This window comes from Ipomoea nil, unplaced genomic scaffold (genome assembly GCF_001879475.1).
Source record: "Ipomoea nil cultivar Tokyo-kokei standard unplaced genomic scaffold, Asagao_1.1 scaffold1250, whole genome shotgun sequence".
In the NCBI taxonomy this organism is placed as follows: Eukaryota; Viridiplantae; Streptophyta; class Magnoliopsida; order Solanales; family Convolvulaceae; genus Ipomoea; species Ipomoea nil.
The window spans coordinates 3,039,317-3,062,875 of record NW_017617678.1 but is presented as its reverse complement, the minus strand read 5'-3'; the positions used below and the strand labels follow the sequence as shown (position 1 = coordinate 3,062,875).

The following is a 23,559-nucleotide window of genomic DNA, read 5'->3' as shown; positions in this document are numbered from 1 at the left end:
ATAGTGTACTACAATTCCTATTATAATCTATATCTATATTATATATAAAAACAAAATCCCAATCTTTCACCTCCCACCCGATTCCCAAAAAATCTCTCTTTCTTATAAAAATATATTTTTCTAGTTTACTATTCGTACTATAATTCTAGATTAAAATTGGTATTCAAATATTATAAAATTGTTTAATACAATTCCTATTGTAATCTATAATACTATATATAAAAATAAAATCCTGAACTTTAACCATGACCTCGTTTTAATTGTTACTTATAATTAAGATGTCTAAATTTTACAAAGTCTCCGTGTTTGGAAGTCAATCCGCATGGGTAATGAGCGATGGACTGATGTGATGGAGTCAATAGTTTAATGGAAGACTTATTCAATACGTGCCCCAAAACAAATAATGGGTTTTCCACTCACCTTTTTAAATTGAAGATCAGTGTAGACTTTTCTATGATTACGGATTATTTATAGTATTTGTGGCTAATTATCAACAAGCTTGTCTAGCTCAGTTAGTAGAGCGCAAGGCTCTTAACCTTGTGGTCGTGGGTTCGAGCCCCACGTTGGGCAATTTTTTGCTGTTTCCAGTTGTTTTTCCCTTCAGTTTGTCTTTGATGTATCTATTACAATCATCTTAGCATGAGTGTCAACTTGTCAATATTTCCGAGTGGTTAAGGAGATAGACTCGAAATTTATTGGGCTTTGCCTGCGTAGGTTCGAATCCTGTTGTTGACGTTAATTTATTCATTGTGTCAACTATTGGGCTTTCCTGCTGGTGACGCATTTTATTGGCTGACATGGCGTCGAGCTTCGTAGACCATCGCCTGTGGCGAGACAACAGCAGCCAGCTTTAGCGAGCTATATATCTGTGAGGCCATCGCCTGTGGCGAGACAACAGCAGCCAGCTTTAGCGAGCTATATATCTGTGAGGCGAGTAGTGGCGTCCAGCTTTAGCGAGACCACCGTTACCCATATATCTGTGAGGCAACAACGGCAGCGAGCTTTAGCGAGACCCCCGTTAGCTATATATCTATGAGGCGAGTAGCGGCGTCCAGCTTCGGCATCTATCTGCGCGGGGACAACAGCAGCCAGCTTTAGCGAGCTATATATCTGTGAGGCGAGTAGTGGCGTCCAGCTTTAGCGAGACCACCGTTACCCATATATCTGTGAGGCAACAACGGCAGCGAGCTTTAGCGAGACCCCCGTTAGCTATATATCTATGAGGCGAGTAGCGGCGTCCAGCTTCGGCATCTATCTGCGCGGGGAACTAGCAGCCAGCTTTAGCGAGCTATATATCTGTGAGGCGAGTAGTGGCGTCCAGCTTTAGCGAGACCACCGTTAGCCATATATCTGTGAGGCTACAACGGCAGCGAGCTTTAGCGAGACCCCAGTTAGCTATATATCTGTGAGGCGAGTAGCGGCGTCCAGCTTCGGCATCTATCTGCGCGGGGAGCTTCGTACACCAATTGCAATGTTAGACATCGGCAGTGGTGAGACAGCGACTTCAAGCTTCAACGACCATCTACGATGCGAGACCACCATTAGCTATATATCTGTGAGGCGAGTAGCGGCAGTGGCGAGACATTGACTTCAAGTTTCAACGACCATCTATGATGCGAGACAACGGCAGCGAGCTTTAGCGAGACCACCGTTAGCTATATATCTGTGAGGCGAGTAGCGGCGTCCAGCTTTGGCAACCGTCTGCGAGGATAGAAGGTAATTTTCTGCTCAGTGTTTTACTTATTTTTGAAGTATAACTTCTTTTGTGAGTCCAAAACTGAACTTGGTTTCTTTATGTTGATGTATCTCCTGGAGGTATTATGGTTAATTTTCTGCATATTATGCCAGCATATGAAAATTTCCTCCAGTTTGAATAATATTTTTTACACTATTCTTTTGCTTTTCATTGTTAAATAATTAATTCAATGGATGAGTGACTTTAAAAATTGTAATTCTTCATTTTTTATTGTTTCCCTCCAGGGGTGCAACCACCTATTAATTATAAGAGGCTTTGCCACCCCCCCTACCCACCCACCAACCCCCAACCCCCAACCCCTAACCAAGCTGGACTTTTCATTCATTATAATCATTAGGCTTTCGTTCACCTGTTAAATTAATGTTATAATGTTTTTTTTCCCCCTCACCAAGATTGTCATAATTGCGAATATAACCATAAAAATGTATGTGGGTGTGTGTGTTTGTTTGTGTGTGTGTGTGCGTGTATAACCATAAAATTATTTTTTTCTCATAATATTATACTTCACGTATAAATATAAAGGATTGACTACTTTGGTCTCAAGTTAACGGTGGACTAATATAATAAAATTGTGTAATACAATTCCTATTCTAATCTACACTACATATAAAAACAAAATCCAACACTTTAACTTCTGGCCAAATTCCTAAAAAAATCTCTCTTTCTAATAAATGGAATCTGCCCACTTTAGACATAATTCCCACACTACCGCTGTCTGAGGATTGAACCTTGGTTTTTTCTCCCAAATATTACCCACTAAACCATTGAGCTAAACCCGTGCGGGCTTAAAAATTCCTATTTTAATATTATAAAATAGTGTAATACAATTCCTATTATAATCTATATCTATATTATATATAAAAACAAAATCCCAATCTTTCACCTCCCACCCGATTCCGAAAACATCTCTCTTTCTTATAAAAATATATTTTTTTTCTAGTTTTCGATTCGTACTATAATTCTAGGATAAAATTCGTATTCTAATATAATAAAATTGTTTAATACAATTCCTATTGTAATCTATATGATATATAAAAATAAAATCCTGAACTTTAACCAAGAGCTCGTTTTAATTGTTACTCATAATTAAGATGTCTAAATTTTACTAAGTCTCCGTGTCTGGAAGTCAATCCGCATGGGTAATGAGCGATGGACTGATGTGATGTAGTCAATAGTTTAATGGAAGACTTATGCAATACGCGCCCCCAAACAAATAATGGGTTTTCCACTCACCTTTTTAAATGGAAGATCAGTGTAGACTTTTCTATGATTACGGATTATTTATAGTATTTGTGGCAAATTATCAACAAGCTCGTCTAGCTCAGTTGGTAGAGCGCAAGGCTCTTAACTTTGTGGTCGTGGGTACGAGCCCTACGGTGGGCAGTTTTTTTCTGTTGCCAGTTGTTTTTTCTTTCAGTTTGTCTTTGATGTATCTATTACAATCATCTTAGCATGACTGTCAACTTGTCAATATGTCCGAGTGGTTAAGGAGATAGACTCGAAATCTATTGGGCTTTGCCTGCGCAGGTTCGAATCCTGCTATTGACGTATATTTATTGAGCACATTCACTTGTCAATATGTCAACTATTGGGCTTTCTTGCTGGTGACGCGTTTTATTGGCTGACATGGCGTCGAGCTTCGTAGACCATCGCCTGTGGCGACACAACAGCAGCCAGCTTTAGCGAGCTATATATCTGTGAGGCGAGTAGTGGCGTCCAGCTTTAGCGAGACCACCGTTAGCCATATATCTGTGAGGCACAACGGCAGCGAGCTTTAGCGAGACCCCCGTTAGTTATATATCTGTGAGGCGAGTAGCGGCGTCCAGCTTCGGCATCTATCTGCGCGGGGAGCTTCGTACACCAATTGCAATGTTAGACATCGACAGTGGTGAGACAGCGACTTCAAGCTTCAACGACCATCTACGATGCGAGACCACCATTAGCTATATATCTATGAGGCGAGTAGCGGTAGTGGCGAGACAATGACTTCAAGTTTCAATGACCATCTACGATGCGAGACAACGGCAGCGAGCTTTAGCGAGACCACCGTTAGCTATATATCTGTGAGGCGAGTAGCGGCGTCCAGCTTTGGCAATCGTCTGCGAGGATAGAAGGTAATTTTCTGGTCAGTGTTTTACTTATTTTTGAAGTATAACTTCTTTTGTGAGTCCAAAACTGAACTTGGTTTCTTTATGTTGATGTATCTACTGGAGGTATTATGGTTAATTTTCTGCATATTATGCCAACATATGAAAATTTCCTCCAGTTTGAATAATATTTTTTACACTATTCTTTTGCTTTTCATTGTTAAATAATTAATGCAATGGATGAGTGACTTTAAAAATTATAATTCTTCATTTTGTATTGTTTCCCTCCAGGGGTGCAACCACCTATTAATTATAAGAGGCTTTGCCACCCCCCTACCCACCCACCAACCCCCAACCCCCAACCCCTAACCAAGCTGGACTTTTCATTCATTATAATCATTAGGCTTTCGTTCACCTGTTAAATTAATATTTTAATGTTTTTTTTCCCCCCTCACCAAGCATTGTCATAATTGCGAATATAACCATAAAATTGTATGTGTGTGTGTGTGTGTGTTTGTTTGTGTGTGTGTGTGTATAACCATAAAATTATTTTTTTCTCATAATATTATACTTCACGTATAAATATAAACGATTGACTACTTTAGTCTCAAGTTAACGGTAGACTAATATAATAAAATATTGTAATACAATTCCTATTCTAATCTACACTACATACAAAACAAAATCCAAAACTTTAACTTCCGGCCATATTCCTAAAAAAATCTCTCATTCTAATAAAAGGAATCTGCCCACTTTGGACATAATTCTCACACTACCGCTGTCTGAGGATTGAACCTTGGTTTTTTCTCCCAAATATTACCCACTAAACCATTGAGCTAAACCCGTGCGGGCTTAAAAATTCCTATTTTAATATTATAAAATAGTGTAATACAATTCCTATTATAATCTATATCTATATTATATATAAAAACAAAATCCCAATCTTTCAGCTCCCGCCCGATTCCGAAAAAATTTCTCTTTCTAATAAAAATATATTTTTTTCTAGTCTTCTATTCGTACTATAATTCTAGATTCAAATTCTTATTCTAATATTATAAAATTGTTTAATACAATTCCTATTGTAATCTATACTATATATAAAAATAAAATCCTGAACTTTAACCATGACCTCGTTTTAATTGTTACTCATAATTAAGATGTCTAACTTTTACTAAGTCTCCGTGTTTGGAAGTCAATCCGCATGGGTAATGAGCGATGGACTGATGTGATGGAGTCAATAGTTTAATGGAAGACTTATTCAATACGCGCCCCCAAACAAATAATGGGTTTTCCACTCACCTTTTTAAATGGAAGATCAGTGTAGACTTTTCTATGATTACGGATTATTTATAGTATTTCTGGCTAATTATCAACAAGTCCGTCTAGCTCAGTTGGTAGAGCGCAAGGCTCTTAACCTTGTGGTCGTGGGTTTGAGCCCCACAGTGGGCAGTTTTTTGCTGTTGCCGGTTTGTTTTTCCTTTCAGTTTGTCTTTGATGTATCTATTACAATCATCTTAGCATGAGTGTCAACTTGTCAGTATGTCCGAGTGGTTAAGGAGATAGACTTGAAATCTATTGGGCTTTGCCTGCGCAGGTTTGAATCCTGCTGTTGACGTATATTTATTGTGCATATTCACTTGTTAATATGTCAACTATTGGGCTTTCCTGCAGGTGACGCATTTTATTGGCTGACAGGGCGTCGAGCTTCGTAGACCATCGCCTGTGGCTAGACAACGGCAGCCCGCTTTAGCAAGTTATATATCTGTGAGGCGAGTAGTGGCGTCCAGCTTTAGCGAGACCACCATTAAGCCATATATCTGTGAGGCTACAACGGCAGAGAGCTTTAGCGAGACCCCTATTAGCTATATATCTGTGAGGCGAGTAGCGGCGTCCAGTTTCGGCAACCATCTGCGTGGGGAGCTTCGTACACCGTCCAGCTTCGGCAACCATCTGCGAGGGGAGCTCCGTAGACCAATTGCAATGTTAGACATCTGCAATGGTGAGACAGCGACTTCAAGCTTCAACGACCATCTACGATGCGAGACAACGACAGCGAGCTTTATCGAGACCACCATTAGCTATATATCAGTGAGGCGAGTAGCGGTAGTGACGAGACATTGACTTCAAATTTCAACGACCATCTACGATGCGAGACAACGGCAACGAGCTTTAGCGAGACCACCGTTAGCTATATATCTGTGAGGCGAGTAGCGGCGTCCAGCTTTGACAACCGTCTGCGAGGATAGAAAGTAATTTTCTGGTCAGTGTTTTACTTATTTTTGAAGTATAACTTCTTTTGTGAGTCCAAAACTGAACTTGGTTTCTTTATGTTGATGTATCTCCTGGAGGTATTATGGTTAATTTTCTTCATATTATGCCAGCATGTGAAAATTTCCTCCAGTTTGAATAATATTTTTTACACTATTCGTTTGCTTTTCATTGTTAAATAATTAATACAATGGATGAGTGACTTTAAAAATTATAATTCTTCATTTTGTATTGTTTCCCTCCAGGGGTGCAACCACCTATTAATTATAAGAGGCTTTGCCACCCCCCCCCCCTACTCACCCACCAACCCCCAACCCCCAACCCCTAACCAAGCTGGACTTTTCATTGATTATAATCATTAGGCTTTCGTTCACCTGTTAAATTAATATTATAATGTTTTTTTTTGCCCCCCTCACCAAGCATTGTCATAATTGCGAATATAACCATAAAATTGTATGTGTGTGTGTGTGTTTGTTTGTGTGTGTGTGTGTATAACCATAAAATTATTTTTTTCTCATAATATTATACTTCACGTATAAATATAAACGGTTGACTACTTTTGTCTCAAGTTAACGGTGGACTAATATAATAAAATAGTGTAATACAATTCCTATTCTAATCTACACTACATATAAAAACAAAATCCAAAACTTTAACTTTCCGGCCAAATTCCTAAAAAAATCTCTCTTTCTAATAAAAGGAATCTGCCCACTTTGCACATAATTCCCACACTACCGCTGTCTGAGGATTGAACCTTGGTTTTTTCTCCCAAATATTACCCACTAAACCATTGAGCTAAACCCGTGCGGGCTTAAAAATTCCTATTTTAATATTATAAAATAGTGTAATACAATTCCTATTATAATCAATATCTATATTATATATAAAAACAAAATCCCAATCTTTCACCTCCCACCCGATTCCGAAAAAATCTCTCTTTCTTAATAAAAATATATTTTTCTAGTTTACTATTCGTACTATAATTCTAGGATTAAAATTCGTATTCTAATATTAATAAAATTGTTTAATACAATTCCTATTGTAATCTATACTATATATAAAAATAAAATCCTGAACTTTAACCATAGAGGTCGTTTTAATTGTTACTCATAATTAAGATGTCTAAATTTTACTAAGTCTCCGTGTCTGGAAGTCAATCCGCATGGGTAATGAGCGGATGGACTGATGTGATGGAGTCAATAGTATTAATGGAAGACTTATGCAATACGCGCCCCCAAACAAATAATGGTTTTCCACTCACCTTTTTAAATGGAAGATCAGATGTAGACTTTTCTATGATTACGGATTATTTATAGTATTTGTGGCTAATTATCAACAAGCTCGTCTAGCTCAGTTGGTAGAGCGCAAGGCTCTTAAACCTTGTGGTCGTGGGTTCGAGCCCCACGGTGGGTAGTTTTCGCTTGTTGCCTAGTTGTTTTTGCCTTTCAGTTTGTCTTTGATGTATCTATTACAATCATCTTAGCATGAGTGTCAACTTGTCAATAATGTCCGAGTGGTTAAGGAGATAGACTCGAAATCTATTGGGCTTTGCCTGCGCAAGTTCGAATCTTGCTGTTGACGTATATTTATTGAGCACATTCACTTGTCAATATGTCAACTATTGGGCTTTCCTGCTGGTGACGCATTTTATTGGCTGACATGGCGTCGAGCTTCGTAGACCATCGCCTGTGGCGAGACAATCAGCAGCGCGAGCTTATGTGGGGGTAGTGCGAACGGCTATATATCTGTGATGAAGGCGAGTTAGTGGGCGTCCAGCTTTAGCGAGACCACCGTTAGCCATATATCTGTGAGGCTACAACGGCAGCGAGCTTTAGCGAGACCGCAGTTAGCTATATATCTTTGAAGGCGAGTAGCGGCGTCCAGCTTCGGCATCTATCTGCGCGGGGAGCTTCGTACACCAATTGCAATGTTAGACATCGGCAGTGGTGAGACCGACTTCAAGCTTGCAACGACCATCTACGATGCGAGACCACCATTAGCTATATATCTGTGAGGCGAGTAGCGGCAGTGGCGAGACATTGACTTCAAGTTTCAACGGACCATCTATGATGCGAGACAACGGCAGCGAGCTTTAGCGAGACCACCGTTAGCTATATATCTGTGAGGCGAGTAGCGGCGTCCAGCTTTGGCAACCGTCTGCGAGGATAGAAGGTAATTTTCTGCTCAGTGTTTTACTTATTTTTGAAGTATAACTTCTTTTGTGAGTCCAAAACTGAACTTGGTTTCTTTATGTTGATGTATCTCCTGGAGGTATTATGGTTAATTTTCTGCATATTATGCCAGCATATGAAAATTTCCTCCAGTTTGAATAATATTTTTTACACTATTCTTTTGCTTTTCAATTGTTAAATAATTAATATCAATGGATGAGTGACTTTTAAAAATTGTAATTCTTCATTTTTTATTGTTTCCCTCCAGGGGTGCAACCACCTATTAATTATAAGAGGCTTTGCCACCCCCCCTACCCACCCACCAACCCCCAACCCCCAACCCCTAACCAAGCTGGACTTTTCATTCATTATAATCATTAGGCTTTCGTTCACACTGTTAAATTAATGTTATAATGTTTTTTTTTCCCCCCTCACCAAGATTGTCATAATTGCGAATATAACCATAAAATGTATGTGTGTGTGTGTGTTTGTTTGTGTGTGTGTGTGTTTGTTTGTGTGTGTGTGTGTGTATAACCATAAAATTATTTTTTTCTCATAATATTATACTTCACGTATAAATATAAAGGATTGACTACTTTGGTCTCAAGTTAACGGTGGACTAATATAATAAAATAGTGTAATACAATTCCTATTCTAATCTACACTACATATAAAAACAAAATCCAAAACTTTAACTTCTGGCCAAATTCCTAAAAAAATCTCTTTTACAAAATCCAAAACTTTAACTTCTGGCCAAATTCCTAAAAAAATCTCTCTTTCTAATGAATGGAATCTGCCCACTTTGGACATAATTCCAACACTACCGCTGTCTGAGGATTGAACCTTGGTTTTTTCTCCTAAATATTACCCACTAAACCATTGAGCTAAACCCGTGCGGGCTTAAAAATTCCTATTTTAATATTATAAAATAGTGTACTACAATTCCTATTATAATCTATATCTATATTATATATAAAAACAAAATCCCAATCTTTCACCTCCCACCCGATTCCCAAAAAATCTCTCTTTCTTATAAAAATATATTTTCTAGTTTACTATTCGTACTATAATTCTAGATTAAAATTGGTATTCAAATATTATAAAATTGTTTAATACAATTCCTATTGTAATCTATAATACTATATATAAAATAAAATCCTGAACTTTAACCATGACCTCGTTTTAATTGTTACTTATAATTAAGATGTCTAAATTTTACAAAGTCTCCGTGTTTGGAAGTCAATCCGCATGGGTAATGAGCGATGGACTGATGTGATGGAGTCAATAGTTTAATGGAAGACTTATTCAATACGTGCCCCAAAACAAATAATGGGTTTTCCACTCACCTTTTTAAATTGAAGATCAGTGTAGACTTTTCTATGATTACGGATTATTTATAGTATTTGTGGCTAATTATCAACAAGCTTGTCTAGCTCAGTTAGTAGAGCGCAAGGCTCTTAACCTTGTGGTCGTGGGTTCGAGCCCCACGTTGGGCAATTTTTTGCTGTTTCCAGTTGTTTTTCCCTTCAGTTTGTCTTTGATGTATCTATTACAATCATCTTAGCATGAGTGTCAACTTGTCAATATTTCCGAGTGGTTAAGGAGATAGACTCGAAATTTATTGGGCTTTGCCTGCGTAGGTTCGAATCCTGTTGTTGACGTTAATTTATTCATTGTGTCAACTATTGGGCTTTCCTGCTGGTGACGCATTTTATTGGCTGACATGGCGTCGAGCTTCGTAGACCATCGCCTTGTGGCGAGACAACAGCAGCCAGCTTTAGCGAGCTATATATCTGTGAGGCCATCGCCTGTGGCGAGACAACAGCAGCCAGCTTTAGCGAGCTATATATCTGTGAGGCGAGTAGTGGCGTCCAGCTTTAGCGAGACCACCGTTACCCATATATCTGTGAGGCAACAACGGCAGCGAGCTTTAGCGAGACCCCCGTTAGCTATATATCTATGAGGCGAGTAGCGGCGTCCAGCTTCGGCATCTATCTGCGCGGGGACAACAGCAGCCAGCTTTAGCGAGCTATATATCTGTGAGGCGAGTAGTGGCGTCCAGCTTTAGCGAGACCACCGTTACCCATATATCTGTGAGGCAACAACGGCAGCGAGCTTTAGCGAGACCCCCGTTAGCTATATATCTATGAGGCGAGTAGCGGCGTCCAGCTTCGGCATCTATCTGCGCGGGGAACTAGCAGCCAGCTTTAGCGAGCTATATATCTGTGAGGCGAGTAGTGGCGTCCAGCTTTAGCGAGACCACCGTTAGCCATATATCTGTGAGGCTACAACGGCAGCGAGCTTTAGCGAGACCCCAGTTAGCTATATATCTGTGAGGCGAGTAGCGGCGTCCAGCTTCGGCATCTATCTGCGCGGGGAGCTTCGTACACCAATTGCAATGTTAGACATCGGCAGTGGTGAGACAGCGACTTCAAGCTTCAACGACCATCTACGATGCGAGACCACCATTAGCTATATATCTGTGAGGCGAGTAGCGGCAGTGGCGAGACATTGACTTCAAGTTTCAACGACCATCTATGATGCGAGACAACGGCAGCGAGCTTTAGCGAGACCACCGTTAGCTATATATCTGTGAGGCGAGTAGCGGCGTCCAGCTTTGGCAACCGTCTGCGAGGATAGAAGGTAATTTTCTGCTCAGTGTTTTACTTATTTTTGAAGTATAACTTCTTTTGTGAGTCCAAAACTGAACTTGGTTTCTTTATGTTGATGTATCTCCTGGAGGTATTATGGTTAATTTTCTGCATATTATGCCAGCATATGAAAATTTCCTCCAGTTTGAATAATATTTTTTACACTATTCTTTTGCTTTTCATTGTTAAATAATTAATTCAATGGATGAGTGACTTTAAAAAATTGTAATTCTTCATTTTTTATTGTTTCCCTCCAGGGGTGCAACCACCTATTAATTATAAGAGGCTTTGCCACCCCCCCTACCCACCCACCAACCCCCAACCCCCAACCCCTAACCAAGCTGGACTTTTCATTCATTATAATCATTAGGCTTTCGTTCACCTGTTAAATTAATGTTATAATGTTTTTTTTCCCCCCTCACCAAGATTGTCATAATTGCGAATATAACCATAAAAATGTATGTGGGTGTGTGTGTTTGTTTGTGTGTGTGTGTGCGTGTATAACCATAAAATTATTTTTTTCTCATAATATTATACTTCACGTATAAATATAAAGGATTGACTACTTTGGTCTCAAGTTAACGGTGGACTAATATAATAAAATTGTGTAATACAATTCCTATTCTAATCTACACTACATATAAAAAACAAAATCCAACACTTTAACTTCTGGCCAAATTCCTAAAAAAATCTCTCTTTCTAATAAATGGAATCTGCCCACTTTAGACATAATTCCCACACTACCGCTGTCTGAGGATTGAACCTTGGTTTTTTCTCCCAAATATTACCCACTAAACCATTGAGCTAAACCCGTGCGGGCTTAAAAATTCCTATTTTAATATTATAAAATAGTGTAATACAATTCCTATTATAATCTATATCTATATTATATATAAAAACAAAATCCCAATCTTTCACCTCCCACCCGATTCCGAAAACATCTCTCTTTCTTATAAAAATATATTTTTTTTCTAGTTTTCGATTCGTACTATAATTCTAGGATAAAATTCGTATTCTAATATAATAAAATTGTTTAATACAATTCCTATTGTAATCTATATGATATATAAAAATAAAATCCTGAACTTTAACCAAGAGCTCGTTTTAATTGTTACTCATAATTAAGATGTCTAAATTTTACTAAGTCTCCGTGTCTGGAAGTCAATCCGCATGGGTAATGAGCGATGGACTGATGTGATGTAGTCAATAGTTTAATGGAAGACTTATGCAATACGCGCCCCCAAACAAATAATGGGTTTTCCACTCACCTTTTTAAATGGAAGATCAGTGTAGACTTTTCTATGATTACGGATTATTTATAGTATTTGTGGCAAATTATCAACAAGCTCGTCTAGCTCAGTTGGTAGAGCGCAAGGCTCTTAACTTTGTGGTCGTGGGTACGAGCCCTACGGTGGGCAGTTTTTTTCTGTTGCCAGTTGTTTTTTCTTTCAGTTTGTCTTTGATGTATCTATTACAATCATCTTAGCATGACTGTCAACTTGTCAATATGTCCGAGTGGTTAAGGAGATAGACTCGAAATCTATTGGGCTTTGCCTGCGCAGGTTCGAATCCTGCTATTGACGTATATTTATTGAGCACATTCACTTGTCAATATGTCAACTATTGGGCTTTCTTGCTGGTGACGCGTTTTATTGGCTGACATGGCGTCGAGCTTCGTAGACCATCGCCTGTGGCGACACAACAGCAGCCAGCTTTAGCGAGCTATATATCTGTGAGGCGAGTAGTGGCGTCCAGCTTTAGCGAGACCACCGTTAGCCATATATCTGTGAGGCACAACGGCAGCGAGCTTTAGCGAGACCCCCGTTAGTTATATATCTGTGAGGCGAGTAGCGGCGTCCAGCTTCGGCATCTATCTGCGCGGGGAGCTTCGTACACCAATTGCAATGTTAGACATCGACAGTGGTGAGACAGCGACTTCAAGCTTCAACGACCATCTACGATGCGAGACCACCATTAGCTATATATCTATGAGGCGAGTAGCGGTAGTGGCGAGACAATGACTTCAAGTTTCAATGACCATCTACGATGCGAGACAACGGCAGCGAGCTTTAGCGAGACCACCGTTAGCTATATATCTGTGAGGCGAGTAGCGGCGTCCAGCTTTGGCAATCGTCTGCGAGGATAGAAGGTAATTTTCTGGTCAGTGTTTTACTTATTTTTGAAGTATAACTTCTTTTGTGAGTCCAAAACTGAACTTGGTTTCTTTATGTTGATGTATCTACTGGAGGTATTATGGTTAATTTTCTGCATATTATGCCAACATATGAAAATTTCCTCCAGTTTGAATAATATTTTTTACACTATTCTTTTGCTTTTCATTGTTAAATAATTAATGCAATGGATGAGTGACTTTAAAAATTATAATTCTTCATTTTGTATTGTTTCCCTCCAGGGGTGCAACCACCTATTAATTATAAGAGGCTTTGCCACCCCCCCTACCCACCCACCAACCCCCAACCCCCAACCCCTAACCAAGCTGGACTTTTCATTCATTATAATCATTAGGCTTTCGTTCACCTGTTAAATTAATATTTTAATGTTTTTTTTCCCCCCTCACCAAGCATTGTCATAATTGCGAATATAACCATAAAATTGTATGTGTGTGTGTGTGTGTGTTTGTTTGTGTGTGTGTGTGTATAACCATAAAATTATTTTTTTCTCATAATATTATACTTCACGTATAAATATAAACGATTGACTACTTTAGTCTCAAGTTAACGGTAGACTAATATAATAAAATATTGTAATACAATTCCTATTCTAATCTACACTACATACAAAACAAAATCCAAAACTTTAACTTCCGGCCATATTCCTAAAAAAATCTCTCATTCTAATAAAAGGAATCTGCCCACTTTGGACATAATTCTCACACTACCGCTGTCTGAGGATTGAACCTTGGTTTTTTCTCCCAAATATTACCCACTAAACCATTGAGCTAAACCCGTGCGGGCTTAAAAATTCCTATTTTAATATTATAAAATAGTGTAATACAATTCCTATTATAATCTATATCTATATTATATATAAAAACAAAATCCCAATCTTTCAGCTCCCGCCCGATTCCGAAAAAATTTCTCTTTCTAATAAAAATATATTTTTTTCTAGTCTTCTATTCGTACTATAATTCTAGATTCAAATTCTTATTCTAATATTATAAAATTGTTTAATACAATTCCTATTGTAATCTATACTATATATAAAAATAAAATCCTGAACTTTAACCATGACCTCGTTTTAATTGTTACTCATAATTAAGATGTCTAACTTTTACTAAGTCTCCGTGTTTGGAAGTCAATCCGCATGGGTAATGAGCGATGGACTGATGTGATGGAGTCAATAGTTTAATGGAAGACTTATTCAATACGCGCCCCCAAACAAATAATGGGTTTTCCACTCACCTTTTTAAATGGAAGATCAGTGTAGACTTTTCTATGATTACGGATTATTTATAGTATTTCTGGCTAATTATCAACAAGTCCGTCTAGCTCAGTTGGTAGAGCGCAAGGCTCTTAACCTTGTGGTCGTGGGTTTGAGCCCCACAGTGGGCAGTTTTTTGCTGTTGCCGGTTTGTTTTTCCTTTCAGTTTGTCTTTGATGTATCTATTACAATCATCTTAGCATGAGTGTCAACTTGTCAGTATGTCCGAGTGGTTAAGGAGATAGACTTGAAATCTATTGGGCTTTGCCTGCGCAGGTTTGAATCCTGCTGTTGACGTATATTTATTGTGCATATTCACTTGTTAATATGTCAACTATTGGGCTTTCCTGCAGGTGACGCATTTTATTGGCTGACAGGGCGTCGAGCTTCGTAGACCATCGCCTGTGGCTAGACAACGGCAGCCCGCTTTAGCAAGTTATATATCTGTGAGGCGAGTAGTGGCGTCCAGCTTTAGCGAGACCACCATTAAGCCATATATCTGTGAGGCTACAACGGCAGAGAGCTTTAGCGAGACCCCTATTAGCTATATATCTGTGAGGCGAGTAGCGGCGTCCAGTTTCGGCAACCATCTGCGTGGGGAGCTTCGTACACCGTCCAGCTTCGGCAACCATCTGCGAGGGGAGCTCCGTAGACCAATTGCAATGTTAGACATCTGCAATGGTGAGACAGCGACTTCAAGCTTCAACGACCATCTACGATGCGAGACAACGACAGCGAGCTTTATCGAGACCACCATTAGCTATATATCAGTGAGGCGAGTAGCGGTAGTGACGAGACATTGACTTCAAATTTCAACGACCATCTACGATGCGAGACAACGGCAACGAGCTTTAGCGAGACCACCGTTAGCTATATATCTGTGAGGCGAGTAGCGGCGTCCAGCTTTGACAACCGTCTGCGAGGATAGAAAGTAATTTTCTGGTCAGTGTTTTACTTATTTTTGAAGTATAACTTCTTTTGTGAGTCCAAAACTGAACTTGGTTTCTTTATGTTGATGTATCTCCTGGAGGTATTATGGTTAATTTTCTTCATATTATGCCAGCATGTGAAAATTTCCTCCAGTTTGAATAATATTTTTTACACTATTCGTTTGCTTTTCATTGTTAAATAATTAATACAATGGATGAGTGACTTTAAAAATTATAATTCTTCATTTTGTATTGTTTCCCTCCAGGGGTGCAACCACCTATTAATTATAAGAGGCTTTGCCACCCCCCCCCCCTACTCACCCACCAACCCCCAACCCCCAACCCCTAACCAAGCTGGACTTTTCATTGATTATAATCATTAGGCTTTCGTTCACCTGTTAAATTAATATTATAATGTTTTTTTTTTGCCCCCCTCACCAAGCATTGTCATAATTGCGAATATAACCATAAAATTGTATGTGTGTGTGTGTGTTTGTTTGTGTGTGTGTGTGTATAACCATAAAATTATTTTTTTCTCATAATATTATACTTCACGTATAAATATAAACGGTTGACTACTTTTGTCTCAAGTTAACGGTGGACTAATATAATAAAATAGTGTAATACAATTCCTATTCTAATCTACACTACATATAAAAACAAAATCCAAAACTTTAACTTTCGGCCAAATTCCTAAAAAAATCTCTCTTTCTAATAAAAGGAATCTGCCCACTTTGCACATAATTCCCACACTACCGCTGTCTGAGGATTGAACCTTGGTTTTTTCTCCCAAATATTACCCACTAAACCATTGAGCTAAACCCGTGCGGGCTTAAAAATTCCTATTTTAATATTATAAAATAGTGTAATACAATTCCTATTATAATCAATATCTATATTATATATAAAAACAAAATCCCAATCTTTCACCTCCCACCCGATTCCGAAAAAATCTCTCTTTCTAATAAAAATATATTTTTCTAGTTTACTATTCGTACTATAATTCTAGGATAAAATTCGTATTCTAATATAATAAAATTGTTTAATACAATTCCTATTGTAATCTATATTATATATAAAAATAAAATCCTGAACTTTAACCAAGAGGTCGTTTTAATTGTTACTCATAATTAAGATGTCTAAATTTTACTAAGTCTCCGTGTCTGGAAGTCAATCCGCATGGGTAATGAGCGATGGACTGATGTGATGGAGTCAATAGTTTAATGGAAGACTTATGCAATACGCGCCCCCAAACAAATAATGGGTTTTCCACTCACCTTTTTAAATGGAAGATCAGTGTAGACTTTTCTATGATTACGGATTATTTATAGTATTTGTGGCTAATTATCAACAAGCCCGTCTAGCTCAGTTGGTAGAGCGCAAGGCTTTTAAACTTGTGGTCGTGGGTTCGAACCCCACGGTGGGCAGTTTTTTTCTGTTGCCAGTTGTTTTTGCTTTCAGTTTGTCTTTGATGTATCTATTACAATCATCTTAGCATGACTGTCAACTTGTCAATATGTCTGAGTGGTTAAGGAGATAGATTCGAAATCTATTGGGCTTTGCATGCGCAGGTTCGAATCCTGCTGTTGACGTATATTTATTGAGCATATTCACTTGTCAATATGTCAACTATTGGGCTTTCCTGCTGGTGACGCATTTTATTGGCTGACATGGCGTCGAGCTTCGTAGACCATCGCCTGTGGCGAGACAACAGCAGCCAGCTTTAGCGAGCTATATATCTTTGAAGCGAGTAGTGGCGTCCAGCTTTAGCGAGACCACCGTTAGCCATATATCTGTGAGGCAACAACGACAGCGAGCTTTAGCGAGCTATATATCTTTGAAGCGAGTAGCGGCGTCCAGCTTCGGCATCTATCTGCGCGGGGAGCTTCGTACACCAATTGCAATGTTAGACATCGGCAGTGGTGAGACAGCGACTTCAAGCTTCAACGACCATCTACGATGCGAGACCACCATTAGCTATATATCTGTGAGGCGAGTAGCGGCAGTGGCGAGACATTGACTTCAAGTTTCAACGACCATCTACGATGCGAGACAACGGCAGCGAGCTTTAGCGAGACCACCGTTAGCTATATATCTGTGAGGCGAGTAGCGGCGTCCAGCTTTGGCAACCGTCTGCGAGGATAGAAGGTAATTTTCTGGTCAGTGTTTTACTTATTTTTGAAGTATAACTTCTTTTGTGAGTCCAAAACTGAACTTGGTTTCTTTATGTTGATGTATCTCCTGGAGGTATTATGGTTAATTTTCTGCATATTATGCCAGCATATGAAAATTTCCTCCAGTTTGAATAATATTTTTTACACTATTCTTTTGCTTTTCATTGTTAAATAATTAATACAATGGATGAGTGACTTTAAAAATTATAATTCTTCATTTTGTATTCTTTCCCTCCAGGGGTGCAACCACCTATTAATTATAAGAAGCTTTGCCACCCCCCCCCCCTACCCACCCACCAACCCCCAACCCCCAACCCCTATCCAAGCTGGACTTTTCATTCATTATAATCATTAGGCTTCGTTCACCAGTTAAATTAATATTATAATGTTTTTTTTTGCCCCCCTCACCAAGCATTGTCATAATTGCGAATATAACCATAAAATTATATGTGTGTGTGTGTGTGTGTATAACCATAAAATTATTTTTTTCTCATAATATTATACTTCACGTATAAATATAAACGATTGACTACTTTGGTCTCAAGTTAACGGTGGACTAATATAATAAAATAGTGTAATACAATTCCTATTCTAATCTACACTACATACAAAACAAAATTCAAAACTTTAACTTCCGGCCAAATTCCTAAAAAAATCTCTAATTCTAATAAAAGGAATCTGCCCACTTTGGACATAATTCCCACACTACCGCTGTCTGAGGATTGAACCTTGGTTTTTTCTCCCAAATATTACCCACTAAACCATTGAGCTAAACCCGTGCGGGCTTAAAAATTCCTATTTTAATATTATAAAATAGTGTAATACAATTCTTTTTATAATCTATATCTATATTATATATAAAAAACAAAATCCCAATCTTTCACCTCCCACCCGATTCCGAAAAAATCTCTCTTTCTAATAAAAATATATTTTTCTAGTTTACTATTCGTACGATAATTCTAGGATAAAATTCGTATTCTAATTTTATAAAATTGTTTAATACAATTCCTATTGTAATCTATATTATATATAAAAATAAAATCCTGAACTTTAACCGAGAGCTCGTTTTAATTGTTACTCATAATTAAGATGTCTAAATTTTACTAAGTCTCCGTGTCTGGAAGTCAATCCGCATGGGTAATGAGCGATGGACTGATGTGATGGAGTCAATAGTTTAATGGAAGACTTATGCAATACGCGCCCCCAAACAAATAATGGGTTTTCCACTCACCTTTTTAAATGGAAGATCAGTGTAGACTTTTCTATGATTACGGATTATTTATAGTATTTGTGGCTAATTATCAACAAGCCCGTCTAGCTCAGTTGGTAGAGTGCAAGGCTCTTAACCTTGTGGTCGTGGGTTCGAGCCCCACGGTGGGCAATTTTCCGGCAGTTTTTTGCTGTTGCCGGTTTGTTTTTCCTTTCAGTTTGTCTTTGATGTATCTATTACAATCATCTTAGCATGAGTGTCAACTTGTCAATATGTCCGAGTGGTTAAGGAGATAGACGTATATTTATTGAGCATATTCACTTGTTAATATGTCAACTATTGGGCTTTCCTGCAGGTGACAGAGTGTCGAGCTTCGTAGACCATCGCCTGTGGCTAGACAAGAGCAGCCAGCTTTAGCAAGTTATATATTTGTGAGGTGAGTAGTGGCGTCCAGCTTTAGCGAGACCACCATTAAGCCATATATCTGTGAGGCTACAACGGCAGCGAGCTTTAGCGAGACCCCTGTTAGCTATATATCTGTGAGGCGAGTAGTGGCGTCCAGTTTCGGCAACCATCTGCGTGGGGAGCTTCGTACACCGTCCAGCTTCGGCAACCATCTGCCTGGGGAGCTTCGTAGACCAATTGCAATGTTAGACATTGGCAGTGGTGAGACCGCGACTTCAAGCTTCAACGACCATCTACGATGCGAGACAACGACAGCGAGCTTTATCGAGACCACCATTAGCTATATATCTGTGAGGCGAGTAGCGGTAGTGGCGAGACATTGACTTCAAGTTTCAACGACCATCTACGATGCGAGACAACGGCAACGAGCTTTAGCGAGACCACCGTTAGCTATATATCTGTGAGGCGAGTAGTGGCGTCCAGCTTTGGCAACCGTCTGCGAGGATAGAAGGTAATTTTCTGCTCAGTGTTTTACTTATTTTTGAAGTATAACTTCTTTTGTGAGTCCAAAACTGAACTTGGTTTCTTTATGTTAATGTATCTACTGGAGGTATTATGGTTAATTTTCTGCATATTATGCCAGCATATTAAAATTTCCTCCAGTTTGAATAATATTTTTTACACTATTCTTTTGCTTTTCATTGTTAAATAATTAATACAATGGATGAGTGACTTTGAAAATTATAATTCTTCATTTTGTATTGTTTCCCTCCAGGGGTGCAACCACCTATTAATTATAAGAGGCTTTGTCGCCACCCCCCCCCCCCCCGCCTACCCACCCGACAACCCCCAACCCCCAACTCCCAACCCCTAACCAAGCTGGACTTTTCATTCATTATAATCATTAGGCTTTCGTTCACTTGTTAAATTAATATTATAATGTTTTTTTTTGCCCCCCTCACCAAGTATTGTCATAATTGCGAATATAACCATAAAACTGTATGTGTGTGTGTGTGTGTGTGTTTGTTTGTGTGTGTGTGTGTATAACCATAAATTTATTTTTTTCTCATAATATTATACTTCACATATAAATATAAACGGTTGAATACTTTTTTCTCAAGTTAACGGTGGACTAATATAATAAAATAGTGTAATACAATTCCTATTCTAATCTACACTACATATAAAAACTAAATCTAACACTTTAACTTCCGGCCAAATTCCTAAAAAAATCTCTCTTTCTAATAAAAGGAATCTGCCCACTTTGGACATAATTCCCACACTACCGCTGTCTGAGGATTGAACCTTGGTTTTTTCTCCCAAATATTACCCACTAAACCATTGAGCTAAACCCGTGCGGGCTTAAAAATTCCTATTTTAATATTATAAAATAGTGTAATACAATTCCTATTATAATCTATATCTATATTATATATAAAAACAAAATCCCAATCTCTCACTTCCTGCCCGATTCCGAAAAAATCTCTCTTTCTAATAAAAATATATTTTTTTCTACTTTTCTATTCGTACTATAATTCTAGGATAAAATTCGTATTCTAATATAATAAAATTGTTTAATACAATTCCTATTGTAATCTATATTATATATAAAAATAAAATCCTGAACTTTAACCACGAGCTCGTTTTAATTGTTACTCATAATTAAGATGTCTAAATTTTACTAAGTCTCCGTGTCTGGAAGTCAATCCGCATGGGTAATGAGCGATGGACTGATGTGATGGAGTCAATAGTTTAATGGAAGACATATGCAATACGCGCCCCCAAACAAATAATGGGTTTTCCACTCACCTTTTTAAATGGAAGATCAGTGTAGACTTTTCTATGATTACAGATTATTTATAGTATTTGTGGCTAATTATCAACAAGCCCGTCTAGCTCAGTTGGTAGAGCGCAAGGCTCTTAACCTTGTGGTTGTTGGTTCGAGCCCCACGATGGGTAGTTTTTTACTGTTGCCAGTTGTTTTTCCTTTCAATTTGTCTTTGATGTATCTATTACAATCATCTTAGCATGAGTGTCAACTTGTCAATATGTCCGAGTGGTTAAGGAGATAGACTCGAAATCTATTGGGCTTTGCCTGCGCAGGTTCGAATCCTGCTGTTGACGTATATTTATTGAGCACATTCACTTATCAATATGTCAACTATTGGGCTTTCCTGCTGGTGACGCATTTTATTGGCTGACATGGCGTCGAGCTTCGTAGACCATCGCCTGTGGTGAGACAACAGCAGCCAGCTTTAGCGAGCTATATATCTGTGAGACGAGTAGTGGCGAGCTATATATCTGTGAGACGAGTAGTGGCGAGCTATATATCTGTGAGACGAGTAGTGGCGTCCAGCTTTAGCGAGACCACCGTTAGCCATATATCTGTGAGGCAAAAACGGCAGCGAGCTTTAGCGAGACCCCCGTTAGCTATATATCTGAGAGGCGAGTAGCGGCGTCCAGCTTCGGCATCTATCTGCGCGGGGAGCTTCGTACACCAATTGCAATGTTAGACATCGGCAGTGGTGAGACAGCGACTTCAAGCTTCAACGACCTAACATCGGCAGTGGTGAGACAGCGACTTCAAGCTTCAACGACCATCTACGATGCGAGACCACCATTAGCTATATATCTGTGAGGCGAGACATTGACTTCAAGTTTGAACGACCATCTACGATGCGAAACAACGGCAGCGAGCTTTAGCGAGACCACCGTTTGCTATATATCTGTGAGGCGAGTAGCGGCGTCCAGCTTTGGCAACCGTCTGCGAGGATAGAAGGTAATTTTCTGCTCAGTGTTTTACTTATTTTTGAAGTATAACTTCTTTTGTGAGTCGAAAGCTGAACTTGGTTTCTTTATGTTGATGTATCTCCTGGAGGTATTATGGTTAATTTTCTGCATATTATGCCAGCATATGAAAATTTCCTCCAATTTGAATAATATTTTTTACACTATTCTTTTGCTTTTCATTGTTAAATAATTAATACAATGGATGAGTGACTTTAAAAATTATAATTCTTCATTTTGTATTGTTTCCCTCCAGGGGTGCAACCACCTATTAATTATAAGAGGCTTTGCCACCCCCCCTACCCACCCACCAACCCCCAACCCCAACTCCTAACCAAGCTGGACTTTTCATTCATTATAATCCTTAGGCTTTCGTTCACCTGTTAAATTAATATTATATTGTTTTTTTTTTTGCCCCCCCCCCCCCCCACCAAGCATTGTCATAATTGCGAATATAACCATAAAATTGTATGTGTGTGTGTGTGTTTGTTTGTGTGTGTGTGTGTATAACCATAAAATTATTTTTTTCTCATAATATTATACTTCACGTATAAATATAAATGATTGACTACTTTGGTCTCAAGTTAACGGTGGACTAATATAATAAAATAGTGTAATACAATTCCTATTCTAATCTACACTATATATAAAAACAAAATCCAAAACTTTAACTTCCGGCCAAATTCCAAAAAAAATCTGACTTTCTAATAAAAGGATTCTGCCCACTTTGGATATAATTCCCACACTACCGCTGTCTGAGGATTGAACCTTGGTTTTTTCTCCCAAATATTACCCACTAAACCATTGAGCTAAACCCGTGCGGGCTTAAAAATTCCTATTTTAATATTATAAAATAGCGTAATACAATTCCTATTATAATCTATATCTATATTATATATAAAAACAAAATCCCAATCTTTCACCTCCCGCCCAATTCCGAAAAAATTTCTCTTTCTAATTAAAATATATTTTTTTCTAGTTTTCTATTCGTCCTATAATTCTAGATTAAAATTCGTATTCTAATATTATAAAATTGTTTAATACAATTCCTATTCTAATCTATACTATATATAAAAATAAAATCTTGAACTTTAACCACGACCTCGTTTTAATTGTTACTCATAATTAAGATGTCTAAATTTTACTAAGTCTCCGTGTTTGGAAGTCAATCCGCATGGGTAATGAGCGATGGACTGATGTGATGGAGTCAATAGTTTAATGGAAGACTTATGCAATACGTGCCCCCAAACAAATAATGGGTTTTCCACTCACCTTTTTAAATGGAAGATCAGTGTAGACTTTTCTATAATTACGGATTATTTATAGTATTTGTGGCTAATTATCAACAAGCCCGTCTAGCTCAGTTGGTAGAGCGCAAGGCTCTTAACCTTGTTGTTGTGGGTTCAAGCCCCACGGTGGGCAGTTTTTTGCTGTTGCCGGTTTGTTTTTCCTTTCAGTTTGTCTTTGATGTATCTATTACAATCATCTTAGCTTGAGTGTCAACTTGTCAATATGTCTGAGTGGTTAAGGAGATAGACTTGAAATCTATTGGGCTTTGCCTGCGCAGGTTCGAATCCTACTGTTGACGTATATTTATTGAGCATATTCACTTGTTAATATGTCAACTATTGGGCTTTCCTGCAGGTGACGCATTTTATTGGCTGACATGGCGTCGAGCTT

At 38.5% G+C, this 23,559-nt stretch overlaps 14 non-coding genes across 14 annotated transcripts; all 14 read left to right on the top strand.

Annotated features, from left to right (window-relative positions):
* Positions 1-653: 653 nt before the first annotated feature.
* Positions 654-735, top strand: TRNAS-CGA. Its single transcript has one exon. It is a non-coding gene; the product is annotated as a tRNA-Ser (tRNA).
* Positions 736-3,222: 2,487 nt separating this feature from the next.
* Positions 3,223-3,304, top strand: TRNAS-CGA. The gene has a single exon. It is a non-coding gene; the product is annotated as a tRNA-Ser (tRNA).
* A 2,072-nt stretch (positions 3,305-5,376) lies between these two features.
* Positions 5,377-5,458, top strand: TRNAS-UGA. The gene has a single exon. It is a non-coding gene; the product is annotated as a tRNA-Ser (tRNA).
* Positions 5,459-7,609: 2,151 nt separating this feature from the next.
* Positions 7,610-7,692, top strand: TRNAS-CGA. Its single transcript has one exon. It is a non-coding gene; the product is annotated as a tRNA-Ser (tRNA).
* A 2,169-nt stretch (positions 7,693-9,861) lies between these two features.
* On the top strand, positions 9,862-9,943 carry TRNAS-CGA. The gene has a single exon. It is a non-coding gene; the product is annotated as a tRNA-Ser (tRNA).
* A 2,491-nt stretch (positions 9,944-12,434) lies between these two features.
* TRNAS-CGA lies at positions 12,435-12,516 on the top strand. The gene has a single exon. It is a non-coding gene; the product is annotated as a tRNA-Ser (tRNA).
* A 2,073-nt stretch (positions 12,517-14,589) lies between these two features.
* TRNAS-UGA lies at positions 14,590-14,671 on the top strand. Its single transcript has one exon. It is a non-coding gene; the product is annotated as a tRNA-Ser (tRNA).
* Positions 14,672-16,657: 1,986 nt separating this feature from the next.
* On the top strand, positions 16,658-16,730 carry TRNAK-UUU. Its single transcript has one exon. It is a non-coding gene; the product is annotated as a tRNA-Lys (tRNA).
* An 83-nt stretch (positions 16,731-16,813) lies between these two features.
* TRNAS-CGA lies at positions 16,814-16,895 on the top strand. The gene has a single exon. It is a non-coding gene; the product is annotated as a tRNA-Ser (tRNA).
* Positions 16,896-18,785: 1,890 nt separating this feature from the next.
* TRNAK-CUU lies at positions 18,786-18,858 on the top strand. The gene has a single exon. It is a non-coding gene; the product is annotated as a tRNA-Lys (tRNA).
* A 2,120-nt stretch (positions 18,859-20,978) lies between these two features.
* Positions 20,979-21,051, top strand: TRNAK-CUU. Its single transcript has one exon. It is a non-coding gene; the product is annotated as a tRNA-Lys (tRNA).
* An 83-nt stretch (positions 21,052-21,134) lies between these two features.
* Positions 21,135-21,216, top strand: TRNAS-CGA. The gene has a single exon. It is a non-coding gene; the product is annotated as a tRNA-Ser (tRNA).
* A 2,012-nt stretch (positions 21,217-23,228) lies between these two features.
* On the top strand, positions 23,229-23,301 carry TRNAK-CUU. The gene has a single exon. It is a non-coding gene; the product is annotated as a tRNA-Lys (tRNA).
* An 84-nt stretch (positions 23,302-23,385) lies between these two features.
* On the top strand, positions 23,386-23,467 carry TRNAS-UGA. The gene has a single exon. It is a non-coding gene; the product is annotated as a tRNA-Ser (tRNA).
* Positions 23,468-23,559: the final 92 nt, after the last annotated feature.